Raw genomic sequence first — 20,647 nt, 5'->3', positions numbered from 1 at the left:
GTCTTGAAGGAGTTCCCCGAGAGATGCTTAGCACTTGTTGGCCCTTTTGCCTTCTGTCTGCGGTCCAGCTCACCCCTAAACCATCTCGATTGGGTTCAGGTCCGGTGACTGTGGAGGCCAGGTCATCTGGCGCAGCACCCCATCGCTCTCCTTCTTGCTCAAATAGCCCTTGATGCCTTCAGTGTGACTCTACAATTTTCATAGTCATGAAAATAAAGAAAACTTTGTATGAGAAGGTGTGTCCAAACTTTTGGTCTGTACTGTATATATATTGAAAATCCAAGGCTAATAGTGGTTGTTATTCTACAACATTTACAAAATTTTCACATTTCATGCAAAAACATATTATTGGTTATAAATGGAAAATTAAATTAATCATAATGATTTGTCAATTATACATTAAAATGATCACGCAGACACACAGCATCCCAGTGGTTTCTGTAACCTATAGGAGAGGGTCAACCATTTCCTTTATTTAGTTTTTTTATTGTAATAGTTATATAAAATATAAAACATAAAAATCCGAAATTTTAGAAAACCAACATCAGTTAGCAGCTATATTCCTTCAGACAAGCACACATATTTATATTTGACAATCTAAAATACATATTTTACACATATAACATTCAGTACATACTATTAATGCAGAGTGTTAACATTTTGTAAAAAATTTTGATACAACATTTTTATACTATATTATAAACTTGCCACACTATGATGTGTGCCAGTGAGCTTTCATTGGGTAAGTTGTTTCCCGTGTTTTGTCTTAATCTGAAAAATAATAAAGAGGGAAATGAGCAGTTATGATCCACGTCATTGTGAAAGACAATGTGAATTTTGCCTTTAATCACCTTAGTGTTAAAACAACTAATTAGCTTCTTTGGCTCACTAACGATGTGTTGACAAACACATAGGATAAGGCATTTGAGTAAATAGAAGGCAGGACTTAACCATTTCTGCTTCTTTATCTTGTATCAATGGACAAAGGATAATTAGAAACTGTTGTGTGTCTTAATATCTTGTAAAAAAAGTAAACATGCCATGACAGGATTTGCCTTAGCAAATATTCATGTTCAGCAGTGTATGATTCACTCTTGGGTTTCTTGACTCTTCAGATAACCGATGAACTAGTTTTCATTCTCTCTACTGACCTACATTATTATGTCAACAATAAAATTCAAATTCAAATGTAAAAGCAATAGATGCATATAATGGAATATTTGTGCATAATGCAGTGTCCTGCAAACAAATTTTGGGCATCAATAGTTACATGATACATTTTACAGTTAGTTTACGTCATCCATAAATATCATATTATTTTGAAACAAATATAGTCAAATTGCTATTACTATATTCAAACATATTACTATATTTAACGTCTACTTAATATGTACTATATTATAATATAATGTAATATAATAATTTGAATCTTATTATTATTATTATTTAACAACATCACAATCACCACATCTGAAAAAAAATATTGTTACAATGATATAAAATAGAAAATTGTAAAATTGTATAATTTATTTGACACTGCTTCCATTAAAATGAATTTAAATGCACTTTGTCAAATGCCTCACAGAGGAGCTACATGTGCAAAATTTACACCCAGAGTCAAATCATGTTATCAAGACTAGGTTATTCTTTAAGGAAACAGCAAACTCACATAGGAAGTTCTTAAAACAAAATATTCATGTTTTATTCACATTTCCATTACAGATTTGCGCAAAACCTTGAATTTTATAAATGTTGCTAAAAAAGTTTTGCGAAATTATCATGTTTACATTAACCAATGTTATGCGCCTAAAACGTAACCTTTTTCATCTCGTGATAATTCATGGCAATGGATTTTGACAGATTTTGGCTATATTTACTCAAAGGAGGCGTATCAGAGCGACGCTGCGACGCAGATGTGTGCAGTGTAAATTGTCTAAGCATTAATGGCAGGGAAAGCCCCTTATAATCGAGAGCTGCTACGTATGAAGTTTTTCTTGGAGATTATAGTACATTAAAGAAGGATCATATGACCTCATGCGACCATAAAAACATTTTTGCTATATATGGGTGTTTTTGCAAAATGTATGTGTTCCCATTAGGCGTATTTTCAATTAGCAATTTTCATTTGCGCAATTTGAAGGGTAATGGAAACACAGCTACTGATATCCCCTTGATAAAACGGGAAGCGGAACCATTTCCAGGAAAATCAGCATGAAAATGCAAGCTTTCTGTAGTATCAATATAGGTCATAGGTCACCTTTGTGCATTTTCTGCGATCTTCATCCACCAAGCTGCATTGCAAAAATGACTTGTAGTGAATGGCAAAGATATGGCAAAATGGGAAATGACTGTAATTTGCTCAGGAGACTCACAGGCTGAGAAATTAAGTGAAAGAGACATGGAAAGCTGCTTGCACTAGAAGATTTATACGTCCTGGTGATTATAGTTCAATTATGATTTTTTTTTTTATTATGATTATGAGTGTTTGCACAGTGGATGGATCAGCAGAGAGAAACTCATAAGAACTCAAAGGTTGGCCTATAAACCTTTTGTCTACCTTTGACTTGTACTACTCTTGGTGATTATCTATCAGGGGCTAAATACCGTAGCTGTTTCCTGAGCATTCCTGTTTCCTAAAATGAGTCCTGAGCAATATCAAGTACAGTACATATTATTATATGAAATGTGCAGAGGAAGGAAAGACTTAGTCACATGTAGTAGAAGCTCTAGGTTGGAGTTAAATGATACTTTATCTGAAAATGAAAATTCTGTCATAATTTAGTCACCCTCATGTCATCCCAAATCTGTATGACTGACTTTATTTGTTTAACACGGAAGAAGATATTTTTATATTTTATATATTTATATTTATTCAGATATTTGATTTTCCTGAATCAGACCGCAGTGCATAAAATGACACACTGAAACACCTTGTTTGAGAAAGGCTCGCATTACTACAACTGGTAATGCCAGGCCATGGCAGGAGGAAACAAGAAAACTGACTTCTGCCTTTCCGAATTGTTAATTGGCTACTGGTGTTGATTTATGCAATCAATAATTAAAAAAGTTGCTTATTCATTCTTGCGTTGGCCAGCAGCCTCATCAGCTTCTTCCAGAGAATGTCTGGAAGAAGCTGAGGACTGGGTCTGACATGTTGCACATGTAACAGAAATATTTCAGAAATATTTAGCGCTAACCAATGGGACCTTGGCTAAACAGCCACCGCTGGACGTGGCTTTTATTGGCCATATTCTTGCCTTTTATTGAGAGGAAGGCATATTTCCCGAGCTCCCTGATTGTTATCTGCTAATAAGCATGGCCGACTGAAATCTTTTCAGAGCAAATTGTTGAGGACATCTGCCAATGCTTTCTCTGTGATGCACAGGCGGCTGAATGTCCCCCTCAAAAAGGTTGGCATGGCAACATCTGACTGCTATTCAACAGCAGTGCAGTTTGAAAGGTTTAGGGCCTAGTTGAAAATCCATTTTGGCCACTACCTGAGTATTTTCCCCCAGCATTCTCATGTTGAAAGTGCAGTAAATCTTACCTTCCCAAAACCCCTTGATATGAATCCATGACAGCTTTGTTCATTCAAACTCAACAATTATTTTCCCTCTACTGAGACTTGTTTGTGAACCCAAATTGCATGACCTTTGGGCTTTCCAAGGACTTTTTTAAGCACCATTTTACTGACCCGTCTGTACGAAATGTTTTGAAACACGATTTCAAATCAGCACCATGAAAAGATGGGCAGTGAATCAATAAACGTCTAAAAAATGGTGCAGCTTGTAGATAGACATAACACAATAGTGCCCAAAGCAAAGCCAAGGACAGAGCTGCTGTAAGGCCTGAATCTATATAATAGGGTATAATAAAAAATAATAACACACAAGCAAATACAATGAACAAAGAAACGTTTTTTGTAAATCTTACGTTTATAATATTTCAATTTCAAATCACCAGTTAAGGTCAATGAGTCAAAATGACTCAAAAAGTTTAAAGCATTTGACAAATATTTAACAAATATATGATATTAAACAAATATTTTTATTTCAGTACTTATAGTAACACACAGGCCAGTAAATGAGGTTTCATGAGTTGAAATGGAATTCATTGATGCTGTAATGTTTCAATATTTAAACAATTAAATTTTTCCACTAATTTGAGGCCATTGTATCATTCCAATAAGGTGAAAAGGGCTCATTTTTGGAGAAACAGCTCTGCCTTAGTGCTCAGGTTAGCACTACACATGTACCCCTGACACTTCAAATGGGAAATGACTCTGAGACACCCACTTACAGAATTATCTGAAGTGCGATGCATTTCAAGACATTATTACATCTACACTAGCCGGAAGGCACCTAGAGCTCACACCCTTCACAAAGCTTTGATCACACATATCAAAGCTTCACCTATTTACACAGTATATATACAGTAGCACTGCACAAAGACAAGCCAGAACTGATTGCTGGCATAAAACAAATAAGGCCAAAACTGGCCAAACTCCCATTTACCAATGCTTTTTGTTTGCTTTTACACCATGTATCTCATACAAGGACAAATATAATATGCTCTGCTATGGATTTTAAAAGACTGTAATATATTGCACACTTACTTTCAGTTTAACTGACCATTCACTTGAATTGAATTAGCACCCGAATTACTTTTCTTCACTTTCACGTTCTTCCTTCTTTTACTCTGGAGAATCTGACCCTCTGGACCACTAATTACTCTAATGTTGCCACTTCAGAACCATAATCATCCTTTAATGTTCAGATCAATATGAGAAAAGCACTACCTTTTCATCTGGTCTAAAATAGAATGTGTAAAACAGCCATAATTCTTCTTCGGGCTCAACATTTCTCCCCACATCTCCTCTCAGGCGTTACTCACATAGATCTCAGAGGCATGGTCTTTTTAGTATGTTAGCAGGAATGACAGACAACTTTCTGTTAATTTGTTAAAATGATTATGGTTACTTTTGAAATCAGCTTCAAAATAAAAACTTAACAAACAAACATTGGAAACCCACTTCTCTTATGTATTTCTTATAATGATATAATCTTTGTGTCTACACATGGCATTCTTCAACTCTGTATCTTATCAGGATCCAATAGTCAATTCAAAATTACCGCAATTAATACTTCTGCATTAAGCCCTGACAGGAATTATTCTCCTCTGAGTTACCAATGTGCAAAAATATCTCACCGGATTATGTGACTACCAATGATATTTTCAAGACCTCAGTTGCCTAAAATTCTGACTTTTTCTGACAAACAATGTTCAGTCTAGCACAGCATGAATCTTAATGCATACACTTTAAAATATTTTTTTAAAGTCAACAAGGAGCAGCGTGTATGAACATGTTTTAAAACACTGATACATGCTGATGTCATGTTACTATCAATGTTACTAAAATCTGTTTCAATCACCCCAAGCTCAGGCAGTCCAGTTGCCATGGCAACCTCAATTCAGGCTGTTTATTAAGGAGGAGTCATGTTTAATTGATCCACTAATGCACTGCTTAGCAGTCACAGGCTTGCAGTCTTTTGTTTCCAGGTCATATTCCAGGTCCAGAAATTTACATAAAAGCATTACATTTGCTGAAACCAGTCATTATTAGTAATTTTCCTCGTTATCTGCTGGTGATGACTGCAGTATAAACACAGATTTGTGAACGGTAAATATTACGTTGTTGAGGAAATATTATATTGTTTTGAGCTTTTCCCCCCACCCTCAATATGTTTAGTCACACTGGAAACTGAACACACAACACTGACTGGGAAGTGTGTATGACAGCCAGATCTCTGTTAATGAGTTCTGCTGGAAGGTGCCTTTGTGTATCAAACAAATACTCTCGCTACGTAAGATACAAATTACCAGATACATTTCGGTTGCACCAAACCCCCAGGCATGAGTAGACTAAACAATATCAAAGCATTATTGTGCTAATTATGCAGTTCTCAGCATGTGAAATGTTCTTTGAGGGGTTGTTTGGAACATGAAACTCTGTTTACACACGGCATCAATTATTATAGAGATTCTAAGAGTTTATTGGGAATAAAAATGTATTTCACTTCTACCTGATTCTTTATTCTTACAGTGATAAATCAGAGATTTATCAGAAACAAGTTCATTCTTTCTTCTTTATTAGCTTGCATTTTACAGTTAATTGGTATTTTTCAGTAAAAAAAAAAACTTGTTTTCATGTGCTTAAGTAAACAAATGATAGGAATTAGTTTTGATTTCAATGATGTCATGCTCGGGCTTACCAAATACTTGGTATGAATTCTTTCCCCAGCTAGCCAAAGAATCTGGCTTCATGAGATAAATAATAAAAAATAATAATAATAATAAATAAAAAAGTAAGAATTTTACAAAATTACATTTGGTAAATGTGAAGTAGTCTTCCAGGCAAAATCAATTCAGCACGACTCATTGAGGGATCAAACTAAATCATCCGTGCTGCAGACAGCTGGTGGTGCATTTAATTCAAGAAGTACCAACTCCAATCAATCACTCAGTTAGAATGTGCTTAGGCACTGTGTGTGAATTATACACCAAACTCAAGCTTCAAATATCAGATCTGACATGTCATTTCACATATCAGACTCAGAAATGATGGCGGGTAAAAAGTCAGTGTTTATCAATTGTACTTGAGCCCTCCAGCGCAGGACAGTTGTTTATGGCCACACTGGACCAAAGCAACAGATGTGCTTTACACACTGCCAGTCCACATAAGACTCCACTGCTTGAGTCCAGGTGTGCAAATACACAGCAGCTGAGGACAAGACAATCCATATCCAAAGATAGTAGGTACTGGTTAAGTAAACTTGTTTCTTGATAAGGACTCATTCAAATTGCTTTTACTGCTATATCATCTTTGTAATAGTACTTCCAAAGACAGTTCTGATGCATCTGGACATTTTTTCCCTAAGAACAGAATGAATTAGGAACATAAAATAAGTTCAGCCATTTGCTTTAGCTTTAACCCCTTGGGAACAATGCAAAATGCAAACATGGCAACATCCTAAATGTAATAAAAACTTTCCAGTTGGTTTCCTCTTCTGTAGAATGACATAATCAAGAGGTTTTGTAGCCTAATTTGTTTAAAAAGAAGACTAGTGACACTGACATCAACTTTTAAGCTTGCCTGCATAAGCATTATAGACAATCATGAAATTGTGTATTGAAGAGCATGATCACAGGTTGAATTATTAATTACACAAGTCAGGGGTACGTGAGTGGCTACTTATAATCGAAAGATTGCAATAAATGTCTTGTAAGAAAATGTTAGGTTTAATGTCTTTATTTCCAGAAACCACAATTACACATGGTTAATTTACATTTGTGCATAATAACCATGCAAAAGGTGACACAATATTATTATTTTTAGCATTTCATTATATATTTACATGATGTAAAATCATTAATAATACCCAATATTAATAGAGGAAGAAAAAGCTTCCTCAATTTATCTATCTATCAGGCTATACATGCAGGATTCATGTTTTATTCTTGGTTTCTTTCTTCACTGCAGCTGCTGCCAGTGTTTAAAGAAATAGTTCATCAAAAGAAAAAAAATTGTGTAATTTACTCAGGTCATTCAAAACCTGTATAATAACTGTAAAATAACTTTTGTGAAATTAACAAAGATATTTTGTAGAATTTTTCAAATGTTTTGTCCACAAAATAGCATTCAACGCAATGATATGTTTCAAAATATCTTCTTTTGATTTGTCAGTCATACAGGATTGGGAAAAAAATAAATAATTTTGAGTGGACTGTCCCCACAGTGGCCTTCACAATTGATAACTACATTGAAAATTCCATTGAATAATATTTCTATATTTATTTATATATAAAAATTGCACAAAAAAGGAAAAAACGTAAGTTTAAAGTCTGAAATATTTGTAATAATAAATATATTACATTTTTTCTTTGAGTGAAATAATCTGACCTTAATGAAGCTCTGATCACACATTTTCCACTAACGTTTTTAGTGTTCTCTCTTTCCCCAATAATTTTTTGTTCCTACTGCTTGTCTATTAGATTCATGTCCAATAAAGCAAGAAGAAGAAAAAAAATCAACAGAAAAAAAGAAACAAAGGTCAATGATCATATGGAAAATTATAGCCAGCTATCGATAAGATTATTTAAATAATTAAACTCTAGTTTCTCAATAGTTTGTTCTTTCTAACTGTAAATTATGTTCTTGATAAAGATTAATAATATTTGAATAATAAATGCATAAATAAGGAATTTTGTTACTGTTGCCAGATGACACTAGGGGTGATATTATCTTCCTTACACCCTTTCTTTCAAGCCCAGTGCTGTTAGTGAAGCTCTAGGTATACATGATTACTTTTGTGTCTGTGGAGGTTTGAGTGACAGAAAAATAAAAGCCATATAGATGTTGCTTTTGTAATTCTTTAAAAACAAACTATAGGACCCAGAGGCTGGACATCTCACAGCCCTTTAATAGGTGCAATTATTGCTTAACAGCCCATGGTTATACCCATCATATATCTTGCTATGTTGAAATGTCAGCACTTTATGACAATCTATTGCCAAGCTAAACAATCAATAAATAATTTTACATTTAGCAAACAGGGGTATAAGATGTCAAATCAATAATATTTTAGAACTTTTCAGAAGCTAAACTTAACTTTTAGCAAAGTCCCACAAGTTTTTCAAAGACAATCATCAGAACAAAGTTCTGATTAAAATGGAAAGATTGAACCATTTAAGCGGGTTCAAATGGACCATTGATTGTACATTGGAGAAAAAGTGATAAATGAGAGTGAAAGATATGAACGGCACGTTTCTTATAACTGGACATGGTTTCTTTAAGTCATTTGAACAATAGGTTAGTCTTAGAGACGCTGATTTACAGAGGATGGTGAATTGAAGAGGGACCCATGGGGACACTGGATGTCCCAAAAAAGAATCTTGGGCTGATTGCAAGAAAGGCTGGCCTGATTGTACAAGATTTTGGGGGCCTATGCAGCACTGATGCTTCTACAATAGGCAGTAAATACATGGGATAAGGAGGAATCATTTTGCTCCACTAAGTTCTTCATATTTTGGTAAAAATAATATATATCCTGTGCTGCAAATTTGCAAAATAAACTGAAAAACAATTTCTCATTTTACAATTTAGTATACGTATTTTATTCTCTCATAAAATCTATAGACGGTTTCAACGGCAACAACATAAACAAAAGTTACTGCGCATGCGCGCTTTTGCGGACCTAACTTAACTTCCGATAGACTTCCAAATAGAATCAATAACAACAGCCAAGTCCCTCTAGAGTAGATATTTTTTGATAACAAACAAAATATGTTTGCCGCGTGGATCAGGCGGACTTAATGAAAATGCAAATTCATTCTTTGCCAGCAGGAGATGTTTTAAAGCACAGACATAAAGGGCGAGAAATAGAGGTTTCCCCAGTAACAGCTGTAAACAAAGCAGAGCTGGTACGCTCACACGCTGCTTTATCAGGCATATAACACGCAAGTCTTCCTTCAGAAATACAGCGATATAAAAACACCCGTGCCTCGTTTTGATATTTAAACATATAAATGTAAGGAATTATTATTATTAAACGTGCAGTACGTAATGTTACTCATGTTTATTCAACGAAGCCTTTTGAAAATCGATCATTTTTAAAATTGTGGCGAGTCTCGAAAAATAAATAAATGTATGGGAAACACATCCCGCAGCACAACCACCTGAGCCCAACTTCATTCTACTCATCACCTTGACTTTAACTGCGTTTGTAGAAGGCACCGCAGCCAGACCGATATACACAACACAGACCGGAAGTTAACTTAGGTCCAGGCGTGTGCGCCCGATGAAACCGTCTACATTTCCTTAAACCAAGGCTTTAGTTACTTATTAGACAAATATATCAGTGAATTCAGATAAAAATACTGAGACAAAAAGGTGATTTACAAGAAATTTAGTTATAAAGAATAACTTAAAAAAATAGAAAATAAAATCTCCCAAAAGTAATGAATAGTAGGTTTTAAAGGTGCAATAAGTGATTGTCTTCAGAAACATTATATGTGACCCTCTCTGTGTAATCCAGGATAAAGACTCAAAATCTAATTATGAGATAACAAGTATCAAATTTGATTTCAACCAATTAATTTCACTATGATTTCAATCTTTGACATGGTCTTAATCAGTCAATATTAAAGATAGCAAGGTTACATTTTCACAGAATGTTCTTTACCTTATGAAGGATGATTTTATGATGGTTTTCACTGCCAGGGTCATATATCCTGATTGAAAGTCTCTTCACATCCCAATAGCAATCATTAAGTAAAGTGGTCTAAATGTATTTATATGAATGTATATATTCTGTGGAAGGCGTAGCACCAAGAAATGATTGTCTAATCAAAATGTTCGGTCAGAACATTATGGTAGGCTTTTCTACCTGCCTGTCAACATATGTATTTGCATACCTCTGCACACCTTGTTATCGTCATCAGCGCGTTCACTTCCGCTGTGCAGAAAGAGTGAGAATGACAGGCAAACACCAATATCCTTCCTTCCTTCCTTCCTTCCTTCCTTCCTTCCTTCCTTCCTTCCTTCCTTCCTTCCTTGGTATTGTAGTACTGTTACTAACTGTACTATAAAGTTTTCTCACCGGTGAATGATACATGTATTGTAGTAATGTTGGCTCTGGTCGTTTGGTCTGTGTGCGTTCATGCGTTCAGGAAGCGTGGGAGGGTGGGACGTACACTTTCAGTGCTATCAGGCTATCATTTTTCAAGATTCTAAATTCAAAAATTCTGTGATTTTTCATTTTTCTCTACTTACTCAACCTCGTGTCATTTCTATGGTGCCCGGGAGATGACATTGTCGGTTAACTTTCTTTTTGTTGTGGCCATGACATAATAACTCGTGGGAACATTAAAATATGTCATGGCCACAAGATATTAATTTGTGGGAACGTCATATTAACTTGTGGGAACATCATATTATGTCGTGGCCATGACAAAACTAAGTGAGCCGATCATTGCATCTCCCTGGCACCATACATTTCAAACCTGAATGATCTTCTTTCTTTAAAGTTGTGTGTGTATGTGGGGGGGGGGGGGGGTTGTCATGTTTTTGTGACAAATCAGGACACAACTCTGTATAATGACATGGGTATGACACAGGTATTACAAGGAGAGGGTGACTTATGAGGACATAACCCATGTCCCCATTTTTAAACGCTTATAAACGATACAGAATAAGTTTTTTGAGAAAGTGAAAATGCACAAAGTTTCCTGTGAGGGTTGGGGTTAGATGTAGGGTTGGTGTAGGGCCATAGAATATAAAGTTTGTACAGTATAAAAGCCATTACGCCTATGGGATGTCCACACTTTTCACAAAAACAAACATGTGTGTGTGTGTGTGTGTGTGTGTGTCAATTCAATTTATTTATTTTTTTTCTTGTGTATGTGTTCTGCAGAATTAAATGTCGTACAGGTTTGGAATTACAAAAATCACATAATTTTCACATAATTACATGGCAAACAAATTCTGAAACTAATTAACCTAAACTAAATCTGAGACATGTTGCTACCTAAGCCAGTATGTAGGAGAACCACATAATTACATAATTCCTGTTACTTTTCTCAGCTCTGAAAACAAAAAACAAACAAAAAAACTTTCACACAGGTGATTGCGGTTACAGGATAACAGCTTAAACAGATTTTAATTTGTGCAGCAGTGTCCAGTATTTATAAATTTAAACAATGATATCATTTGAAACACAAATATAGGAATAGCTACAGGCTAAATTAACTTCTGTTTTCAGTTTACCGATTCACCTCAAAATAAATGCAAGCTGCATGTGACATCTTTTACATTCAGTCTATTTCTGAGCATGCCATAATTTAGAGCTATAGGCCAAATTACTGTTATTGAAATGGCCCAAGATGAATGATACATGTCTCCCCACTTTCCAAAATACAAGTGATTTAATTTGTCCAGAAGACTCTGTGGCATCTGTACAATAGCTTGGGCCTGATTTTATCTAGTGCAGCCTCCTGGCTTTGAGAGCACTATTAAACATTCTCATATGGAGAGAAGGGAGGAGAATATAATTACAACCAATGTGTTAGTATCAAGTGGGACCTGAGGAATGTCATTTAGGTCAGACAGCCATTCCTTAATCAGATTTGCTCTTTTCTTTTTTAATCAAGGCATACAATCATTGGCCAACGTGTGCAGAACTGTGGCCTAATCTTTCACACTTACATTTTACTGCCTTTTGTGTGTTTAATCTTCAGTGCTGTCAATCACAGCCAGGGTTGATAACTGCAGTATTTGACAGTGTGTTCCTGAGGAATTAAATAGGGACATGACGTGAGAGTCACATTGGAGGTCTGGCAACCAATATGCAGATTTGTGTTGAGACGGTGTTTCCGGACCCACCCACAGGTTCAAATCATAATTTCATGCTAAACCGTGAACTTGTTACCGTGCAACCTACAAGCATCTGATGACACTTGATGTAACTGTTAAGTGACACAGACAAGGGCATTGTAAAAACACATAAAAACTTCACACCAAAATCTTAGATTTTTTTATACACACTTGTGTTTTGGAATGTACATAGAGAGTACATTTTCATTAACTTTTGTACAAATGCAATACCACCTATAATATACAACTAAAATGGTCAAAAATAATGAGGAAAAAAAATACATTATCCAAGTAAGCACCCTAGTTTACATCAATTAAATCACCATGTACTATAGCAAAGAATAAACTACGTATTAAAGATGTAATACTTAATAGTGTGTTCACTACTCACTGCTGTGTGTGTGTGTGTGTGTGTGTGTGTGTGTGTGTGTGTGTGTGTGTGTGTGTGTGTGTGTGTGTGTGTGTGTGTGTGTGTGTGTGTGTGTGCACATGGAAAATGCAGAGCACAAATACTTAATACTTAAGCATCTCTTCATCACAACAGTGACTATTGCTAAAGCCAAAGAAGAAGGAAAATCTATGAAGCACTTAACCTCAACATCTTATCTAGAATTAGAATTCATGATTTAATGTTTTCAAAACATATGGTAGTAAAAAACTGCTAATTTCCATTTAATGAGCAATAATAAGACAATATGGTGATCTGTATAACATACGACTTATCATTTCTTTCTACTAGCAAACAAATTATCATTCTATGTCCCATTTGCTTTACATTGATTGATTTACCATTCGTTATGATTTATGTATACACTCTACAGCCCAGTGTACTTATTCAGTAAATATATATTGGACGAAAGAAACAGTTATACATTTATCTAACTGTCCTCCGAATACCCCATCATGATGTGTAATCAATAAACTTGTTTTAAGCAAAGTACCTTTTCTAGGAACTCAGACATTAACCCTCCATTAACTATTTCAGAGGCTGTTAAATGCACCTCAGTCAATAATGCTAATTTGAAAAGCTATTTTATAAGCTGTTAAGAAATGTGTATTCATATTATGGTAAAGTGGCAATTTTTATTAAAGGCTCTTACAAATTGCAAAAAAGTCAATACGGCGAGGGGAGATATTTCACACCGGGGTGAATTATTGTGCTGGATTGGAGTTCTAAGCACTAATTTTAGTGGAAGGACGGCTTTTCTCCTCCTGGTCAAAGCATTTTAGGACACTGATATTGAAGTGATGTGGAGACCCTCTGCCAGGCTTTAACCTCAGCCTGTAATTAAGCCAGATGGAAGATAATAAATGTTCTGCATAATTGAACATTACTTTACTGATGGTTTAGAGCACTCATCAGGGGGACCTGATGAGGTCAACATTGATGTCCATCATGTACAAATTGTAATAAGTTTTATATATTGATATTCTATAAGGCAAAGTGGGGGAAATTAAATACATTTTTGCAGTACACTGTAAAATACAAATGTTCCAATTAGAGCTAAAATAATATAATTACACATATTCAGTTATTGGTCTGTAAAAAAAAACCCAAAAAAAACTTATTTTAACAGCTATGATGCAAAACTCCAGTTTACTGAGCCATAGAGGAACCTTATTTATTTATTTATTTGTGGTGCTTTAAACAAGATTCTGTGAAGGTGCTTCAAAGAAACATTGAAAAACCATTATTTATAAGATTATACTGTAGGTCACCTAGATTGGATGTTGCTGTAACAACTACCTATGACTGACATGATCAAAAATACAGAATCTAAATATGGAGTATTCCGACAGAAATGAGAAAGCAATGTGCTCTGCATTGGTGTGTTCATAATTTCTAATTGGCTGGTTGTTCTTGGTACCATGAAAACTCTGATGCGAGATGACTAGAACTTCTAAAACCACAAACATAACATTTTCCGAAAAAAAGAGTATTTTATTGTGTGAGAACGACTTGAATGGAGGGAACGCCTTGTGCTTGAACAGACATGACAACATTTGGAGGAAACAACAAGCCAATGTTGCGATATCACAAAACAATTTCAAAGTGCGTTTTAGAAAAGCTATTTGAAAAGTCTTCAAATAAGTTTTTCAATGGGTGTTTTTGTGTCACAAAAACTTCTACATTCCCAAAAGACGTGATTAGTTCATCAAAACTACTACTGTCAATGTCTCTGTGTACCAGTATAGCTCTAAAATGTTCTCAGTTTTACAAGCAGTGAAGTTTTAATTAAGACAAAATAGCTCATTTTAGCCTGTCTGCTGCTCATTGTGAGCTTGAGATTTTCATTATGGTTCAAAGAAGTGCTTGCAAAATGGTCACTGAAAAATTCAAGCCCAATTACAGTGTCAGTGTGTCGGACAAATTGCCCCCACTGAAGGCTCTGTGACAGGTGCATTGTGGAAGACTTGATTCTCACCGAGGGATAAGTGAATTGTCATTATGTGTCTGTTTCTTATGACATCTAGCTGGATGTCCTCTGATTCATAGTTGATTTAAATCACTGGACTGTGTGAATGAAAACTCATGCTAGCAATAAAGATAGCTAGAGATAAAGGCATCCACTTCACAGGTCAAGAGCTAAAGCCTTTGAAAGGTTACAGATCAGAAGAGAAGGTTAAAAGATTTGTAAAGTAGACCACAAAGGAAAAAACAGGAGGAGTGGAGGAGAGAAACAAACACACCAAAAAGATGAGCCTCAGTATTCGTAGTAGCGGGTGGTGACCCTAAACCCAGACGCCTGACCCGTTCAAAATGTGGCCATCATTGCGGAAGCCACACGTCGAGGAAGATCAATAGAATACCTGCAGGCTCCATTAGCTTGATTAGAGAGAGGGTCAAGCTCCAGCGCAGGCTCCTCTGAACGCAGACAGCTTTATTCTCCGGATTATATGGGATAAGAGCTCCTTGGCTTTCTAGACGGAAGGGAGAGAAAGAGCAGGTGGCAGTAAAGAGAGAACTGGGCCGTTGCAGCAGCGGAGACAGGTAATCCGGTGGACTCTTGGCCAGCAGATCTTTCAGCATAAGGTGTCTCTAATTGGGGTATCAGCAGCACAGGTCTTGGCAGAGACCATTAATCAAAGACCACAGATTGAAGCATTTGCTGGCAGATACAGAGGAGAGGAGAGGCAACGTGACAAATGAAAGTTGCATAAAGAGAAATTAAAGCTCAAATCTTTCTGTAAAGGCTTTAATATGTTTGGAAATACTATGGGATTACTGAGTTGCTGTAAGTTTCACCAGGAATTCGAGTTACAACAGTCTGATTAAAAATTATGAGATGAGGAAAACAAAATGTAAAAACAAATCGTATGCGTGGATGAATTGTTCACAGTAACACCAATGATATGCATGCAGATATGATGAATTTTCATTTCATGCTTACTGTAAGGCTTAGCCAAAAGACAGTGAATGATGAGCTATGAGTATGAGGGTCTATACATGGAAAAAGCTAATAATTAGCAATTATATGCTTGCAATAAAATTTTAAATAGTCAGAATACATGGTTACTTTTAACTGGCTGTCAATGGATACTGATGCTTGTGTACTTTGGCATCTACCAGCAGGATCTAATGGGTCCACGCTAGAAAAAGCTGGTCTGCTGAAGCAAAGTTGTTCAAGGCTGCTTCATTGATTGCATCTGAGCATGAGACAATCAATTAATTCACAGGTTCGTAACACTGTAGAAGTTTATTTAAAAAAAAAAGGGGGAAAAAAAGAAATGGAGGGAAAAACTACTTTGAATATTGATTCACAGAGGCATTTAATGTTTTAAGAGCAGATAAACCTAGTTCAAGAAATGAATTCAAACATAAAACATTCTTTTTCAGGTTATGATATCCTTCCTTCAAAAACACTAAGATGTTGTGAACTGCCTGCACACTGTTAGAGCTTACATCAGGCAGAAACTAAAGACATTCAAGTCAAAATATATATTTTTGTAGAAGAGTGAAGGACAGTAAACCATTACCGGAGTGAATGAACAGTCAAACAGCTAAACTGTGTCTCTGTCCAAACAGATGTTAGTTTACCTAGTCTGTTATTACTTTAGTCTATTTTTAGTAGTGGCCTTTACGGTTAGAGAGTCGGACTTGTAACCCAAGGGTCATGGATTCAAGTCTTGGTTCCAGCAGGGATTGTAGGTGGGGGGAGTGAATGTACAGCTCTCTCTTCAACTCTCAATACCACGTATGAGGTGAGACTTGAGCAAGGCACTGAACTCCTAACTGGCTGCCAAAAATGGCTGCCCACGTACTGCTCCAGGTGTGTGTGTGTGTGTTTACTACTGTGTGCACTTGGATGGGTTTAATACAAAGCACAATTTCTGAGTCTGGGACATCATACTTAGCTACTTTCATTTTTTTTTTTTTTTTTTTGCATTTAACACCACAATGGTTCTGAATTTTTTAGAAATGATCAGAAACACTCAGCTAGATTTTTTTTTATCCAGGTTAATCACATAAGCCTGATTCTGTCGTAGAGAGGCAGTTCATTCTCATGTCATTCCAAACTTGTATTACTGTATAAAAGAATATATTTTGAGAAGCATCTTAGAGTTTTTGTTCCTACAATGAAAGTCAGTGATGTTCATTTAAAGTCAGAACTGTTCATTTACCAACATTCTTCAAAATAACTCATTTTGTGTTCCACAGAATAAAGAAAACCCTACCAAGTTTGGAACAACACCAGAGTGAGAAAATTATGACAGAATTTTAATTTTTGGATGAACTATCACAATTATCAGCATTTTCAAAGTAAAAGAATAATCTAGTCATGGAGTAGTGTTGCTTTCCTCTGCACCATGATTAACAACATGGCATTGAAGCTGTTGAAAGATGTATAATTATCTATTGAAAAATTATTGTCTTGGATTTACTAAATTCCAACGAATATATGAACAATCTGTAGCTGAGCTGGTCTCTTTACACCTGTTTTGAGTGGCGTTATTTAACTGTACCAGCATAATTGATGAAGTAAACTAGCCATTCATTTAGTTCATCAGTAGTATTTTTAATATAATGCTCCAGAAGGATGCAGGTCAGTTGAAGTAAATTTATGTTTCCCAATGTGACATCATATTTTATGTGTCAGAGTTAATGATAAAATTTACAGTTTTACCCCAGACAAACAATTACCTGCCTAAGTGAGTAATCTGAGGCTATGAAATCATAGCTTTTCTTCTGGGGGGGTTATGGTAAGGGGAACCACCAATGTTTTACACTGGCCCTCTGTATCAGATCACTTTTCTGATGTAGCAGAGGATAAGAACTGAGTGTGTGCTATTACTCAGCCTATGTTATAATATTAAGAATCATCCAGCCTACTATACTGTATACAGAGGACAAAGCTGATTTGTTTTGGGTTAACAGAGTTAGCGGATTTAAAGTATAAGAAATAGAGTGATATATTACAAGGATATATGCAAAAAAAGTTTTAACAAAAGTTCTTCTTGGAGATCTGTGGATCACATTTTTTAATATTTCAAAATAATTCCAAAAATATATGATCTAAAAGTTAGGTACACTTGTACCATTTTAATATCATTTGCATCACTGTGATCATTATAAAAGCCTGTATCCCCACAGAGCCCCCAGACGCTCAGGAGCACTCAGGCTCTTTGCCGGCCAAACCTTTAGAGTTCAATTGTTACATCATTTAAATAGGTCAGAAGTAGCACCAGCCCTGCCACATAATAAGCCGAAGAAAGATGTGGTTCTTTCAGTCCCTCCACAAAAGTGTTCTGGCTCTTTATTCTGCCCTGAAACCAGATCGGACAGAGGACAGAAGACTAAAACAATCAAGGATGGTACTGAAGGAGCTGCACCTCTGAAGACAGACAGTAACTGACAATTAATAAAGGTAAGAACAGCACATGTGGTAACTAGTAAGAGCCACCATATTCATTAATCATATGTGTGAGCTCTTTATAGAACATTTAGCACCAATCATAGTATGTATCTACTGATATTTAGAGGTTTTATTTCAGAATTCCTTACAGTATCTAACACTAAACAACTTTGCATTCATACCTCAAAATGTACTTGATTTGTAAAAAAAATTAAATTAAAGTAGAAATATTATTCTGTCTGAGGAACAAAGACACCTCATGTTCATTATTTGTAGCATGTGTCCTCAATCATTTGAATTACACTGTGACAGCTTTGTTATAGACTCCGGGGGAAATGAATGAATAAATAAATTAATTAATTGATCATGTGTGAATGAGTTCAAAAACGAAAGGCTGAGATGATCACTTGAAATTAAAATAATTGTTTGTTTTTGTTCCAGGTAATATTTGATACCTAATAAATGTCAGTTACACCAGAACCGCATGGCTACATGGTTAGTCTAGGCAAAGGGAATGAAGTCCACTTCATTAGAAATACAATAACCTGACAGTGACAAAAGTCAAAGGTCTCCTGCCAAGGGGGTTTAGAGCAGGTGATGATGGTGAAAGAGTTGATCCATGTTGGTTGGAGACGCTAGTAGCGATGACCATGAGGCCAAGCCAATCTCATGGGTAATGCCAGTGCTCAAAGGAAGCCAACTGTTCAGTGAGTATGAGAGCATGTAACTTGTTTCTTTAATAACCACCCCAGGAATTCCCTGTCAGTGTTTGTTTATGAACCTCAGGCTTCAGGTTTATTTTATCCAAACGGCCTAACAGATGCAAGTCAGGACTTCTTTTATGGTTAGGAATCGGCAATGAGAGACTGCTTAACTATAAAAAAAAAAATAAAAAAAAATTTGTGTGACAGCAAAGACATTAATGACAGCATACAGATCACCACAAGACATGTTTTTGTGACATTCTCCAATGCAGGATACTAGTCGCCTTTCATATCTGAGATGAACAGGGGTAAGTGGTCCTGTTCAGCTGCTCTGACGGAAACAAATGGATGAAGAAGTGAAAGCATAAATTCATCTCATTTTCAGTGCGATTCCAGGTGGCTAAAAAGACATAATGAGCTCCAGGGCCCTCACAGGAGGCACCACTAAATAGTCTGCTGACACAAAAGACCAGCACTTTACAAATAAACCCAAGAAAACTGCTGCAAGGCAAAAACAGTCTACAAAGGGCTGATGAACAGGTGGAAATATACTTGGGGGTTAAATAAAACAAAACATTTATGGAGCCCAGTGTATAAAAGCAATGGAAAAGAAGGGGTACATTTGCAAACACGTAATCATTATTGTGCCACCCTGACCTATTTCCTCTTGGACAAGACCAATGAAAAGTACTAATCAGTAAGCACAGTCTGGCAATCTTTGACTGAACACATCTGCACTTCTGAACAAAGCTCTAAACAAGAACAGAAACAAAGAGCAATATTGCTGACCTGTGATTATAAGCCACTCTTCCTGGTGTTCTTTGACTGTGTTCTGTTTAAGATTTTAACCACTTCTAGTCATAACCATAATCACATGTTTTTTAAAACCCAAAATGCAAGATGTTTGTTTATTGACACAAATATATTGACATCAGTGGTCAGAAAATATGACCATCAGTGGTCAGAAAATATGCAAATTATATTTTTCCCTGCTTTTAATCAGCTATACCAATTTACAATCTACCTATTGGTTGAGAAAACAGAGATAAGGTACTAATATGCATATTCTTTTGGGCAGTAGGTCTTCAAATATTTTAAAACATGACAAAAGCATTAAAAACAATTAATTCTCATATATTGCCTTTATTTAACCAGGAGAGAACCTCACTGAGATTAAGAATCTCTTTTACAGGAGTGTCCTGGCCAAGACAGGTGGCCCAGTTATATTAAAACACATATGACAAACAACAGTACATCACAACAATAAGATATCAGTAAAATACAGCACTAGAAGCATTTGCAAATCATTAAATCATTTTCCACTGCACGCAAAAGTGTTTTAAATTTACTAAAAGGCACCAACTGATTTAGCATCAATTTCATTTGAAGAGAGTTCCAGTCTGATGGTGCAGCATACAAAAGCAGTTTTACCCAGATTAGTTCGAGCTGTGGGTACATGAAGATTATAATAAGACTGGGAACGCAATGAGTAGTTACCAACTACTTTTTGTTGAAGCAAACAACAGAGATAGGATGGCGAGAAACCCATAATTGCTTTGTAAATCCATAAGTACCAATGCATTTCCTTCGAACAGCAAGTGAAGACCAGGAAACTCTAGTATATAATGTACAATGATGTGTAGAAAATTTACAATACG

This window comes from Carassius carassius, chromosome 4 (assembly GCF_963082965.1).
Source record: "Carassius carassius chromosome 4, fCarCar2.1, whole genome shotgun sequence".
Lineage (NCBI taxonomy): Eukaryota > Metazoa > Chordata > Actinopteri > Cypriniformes > Cyprinidae > Carassius > Carassius carassius.
The sequence above is the reverse complement of the archived record's forward strand: the minus strand, read 5'-3'. Positions refer to the sequence as shown.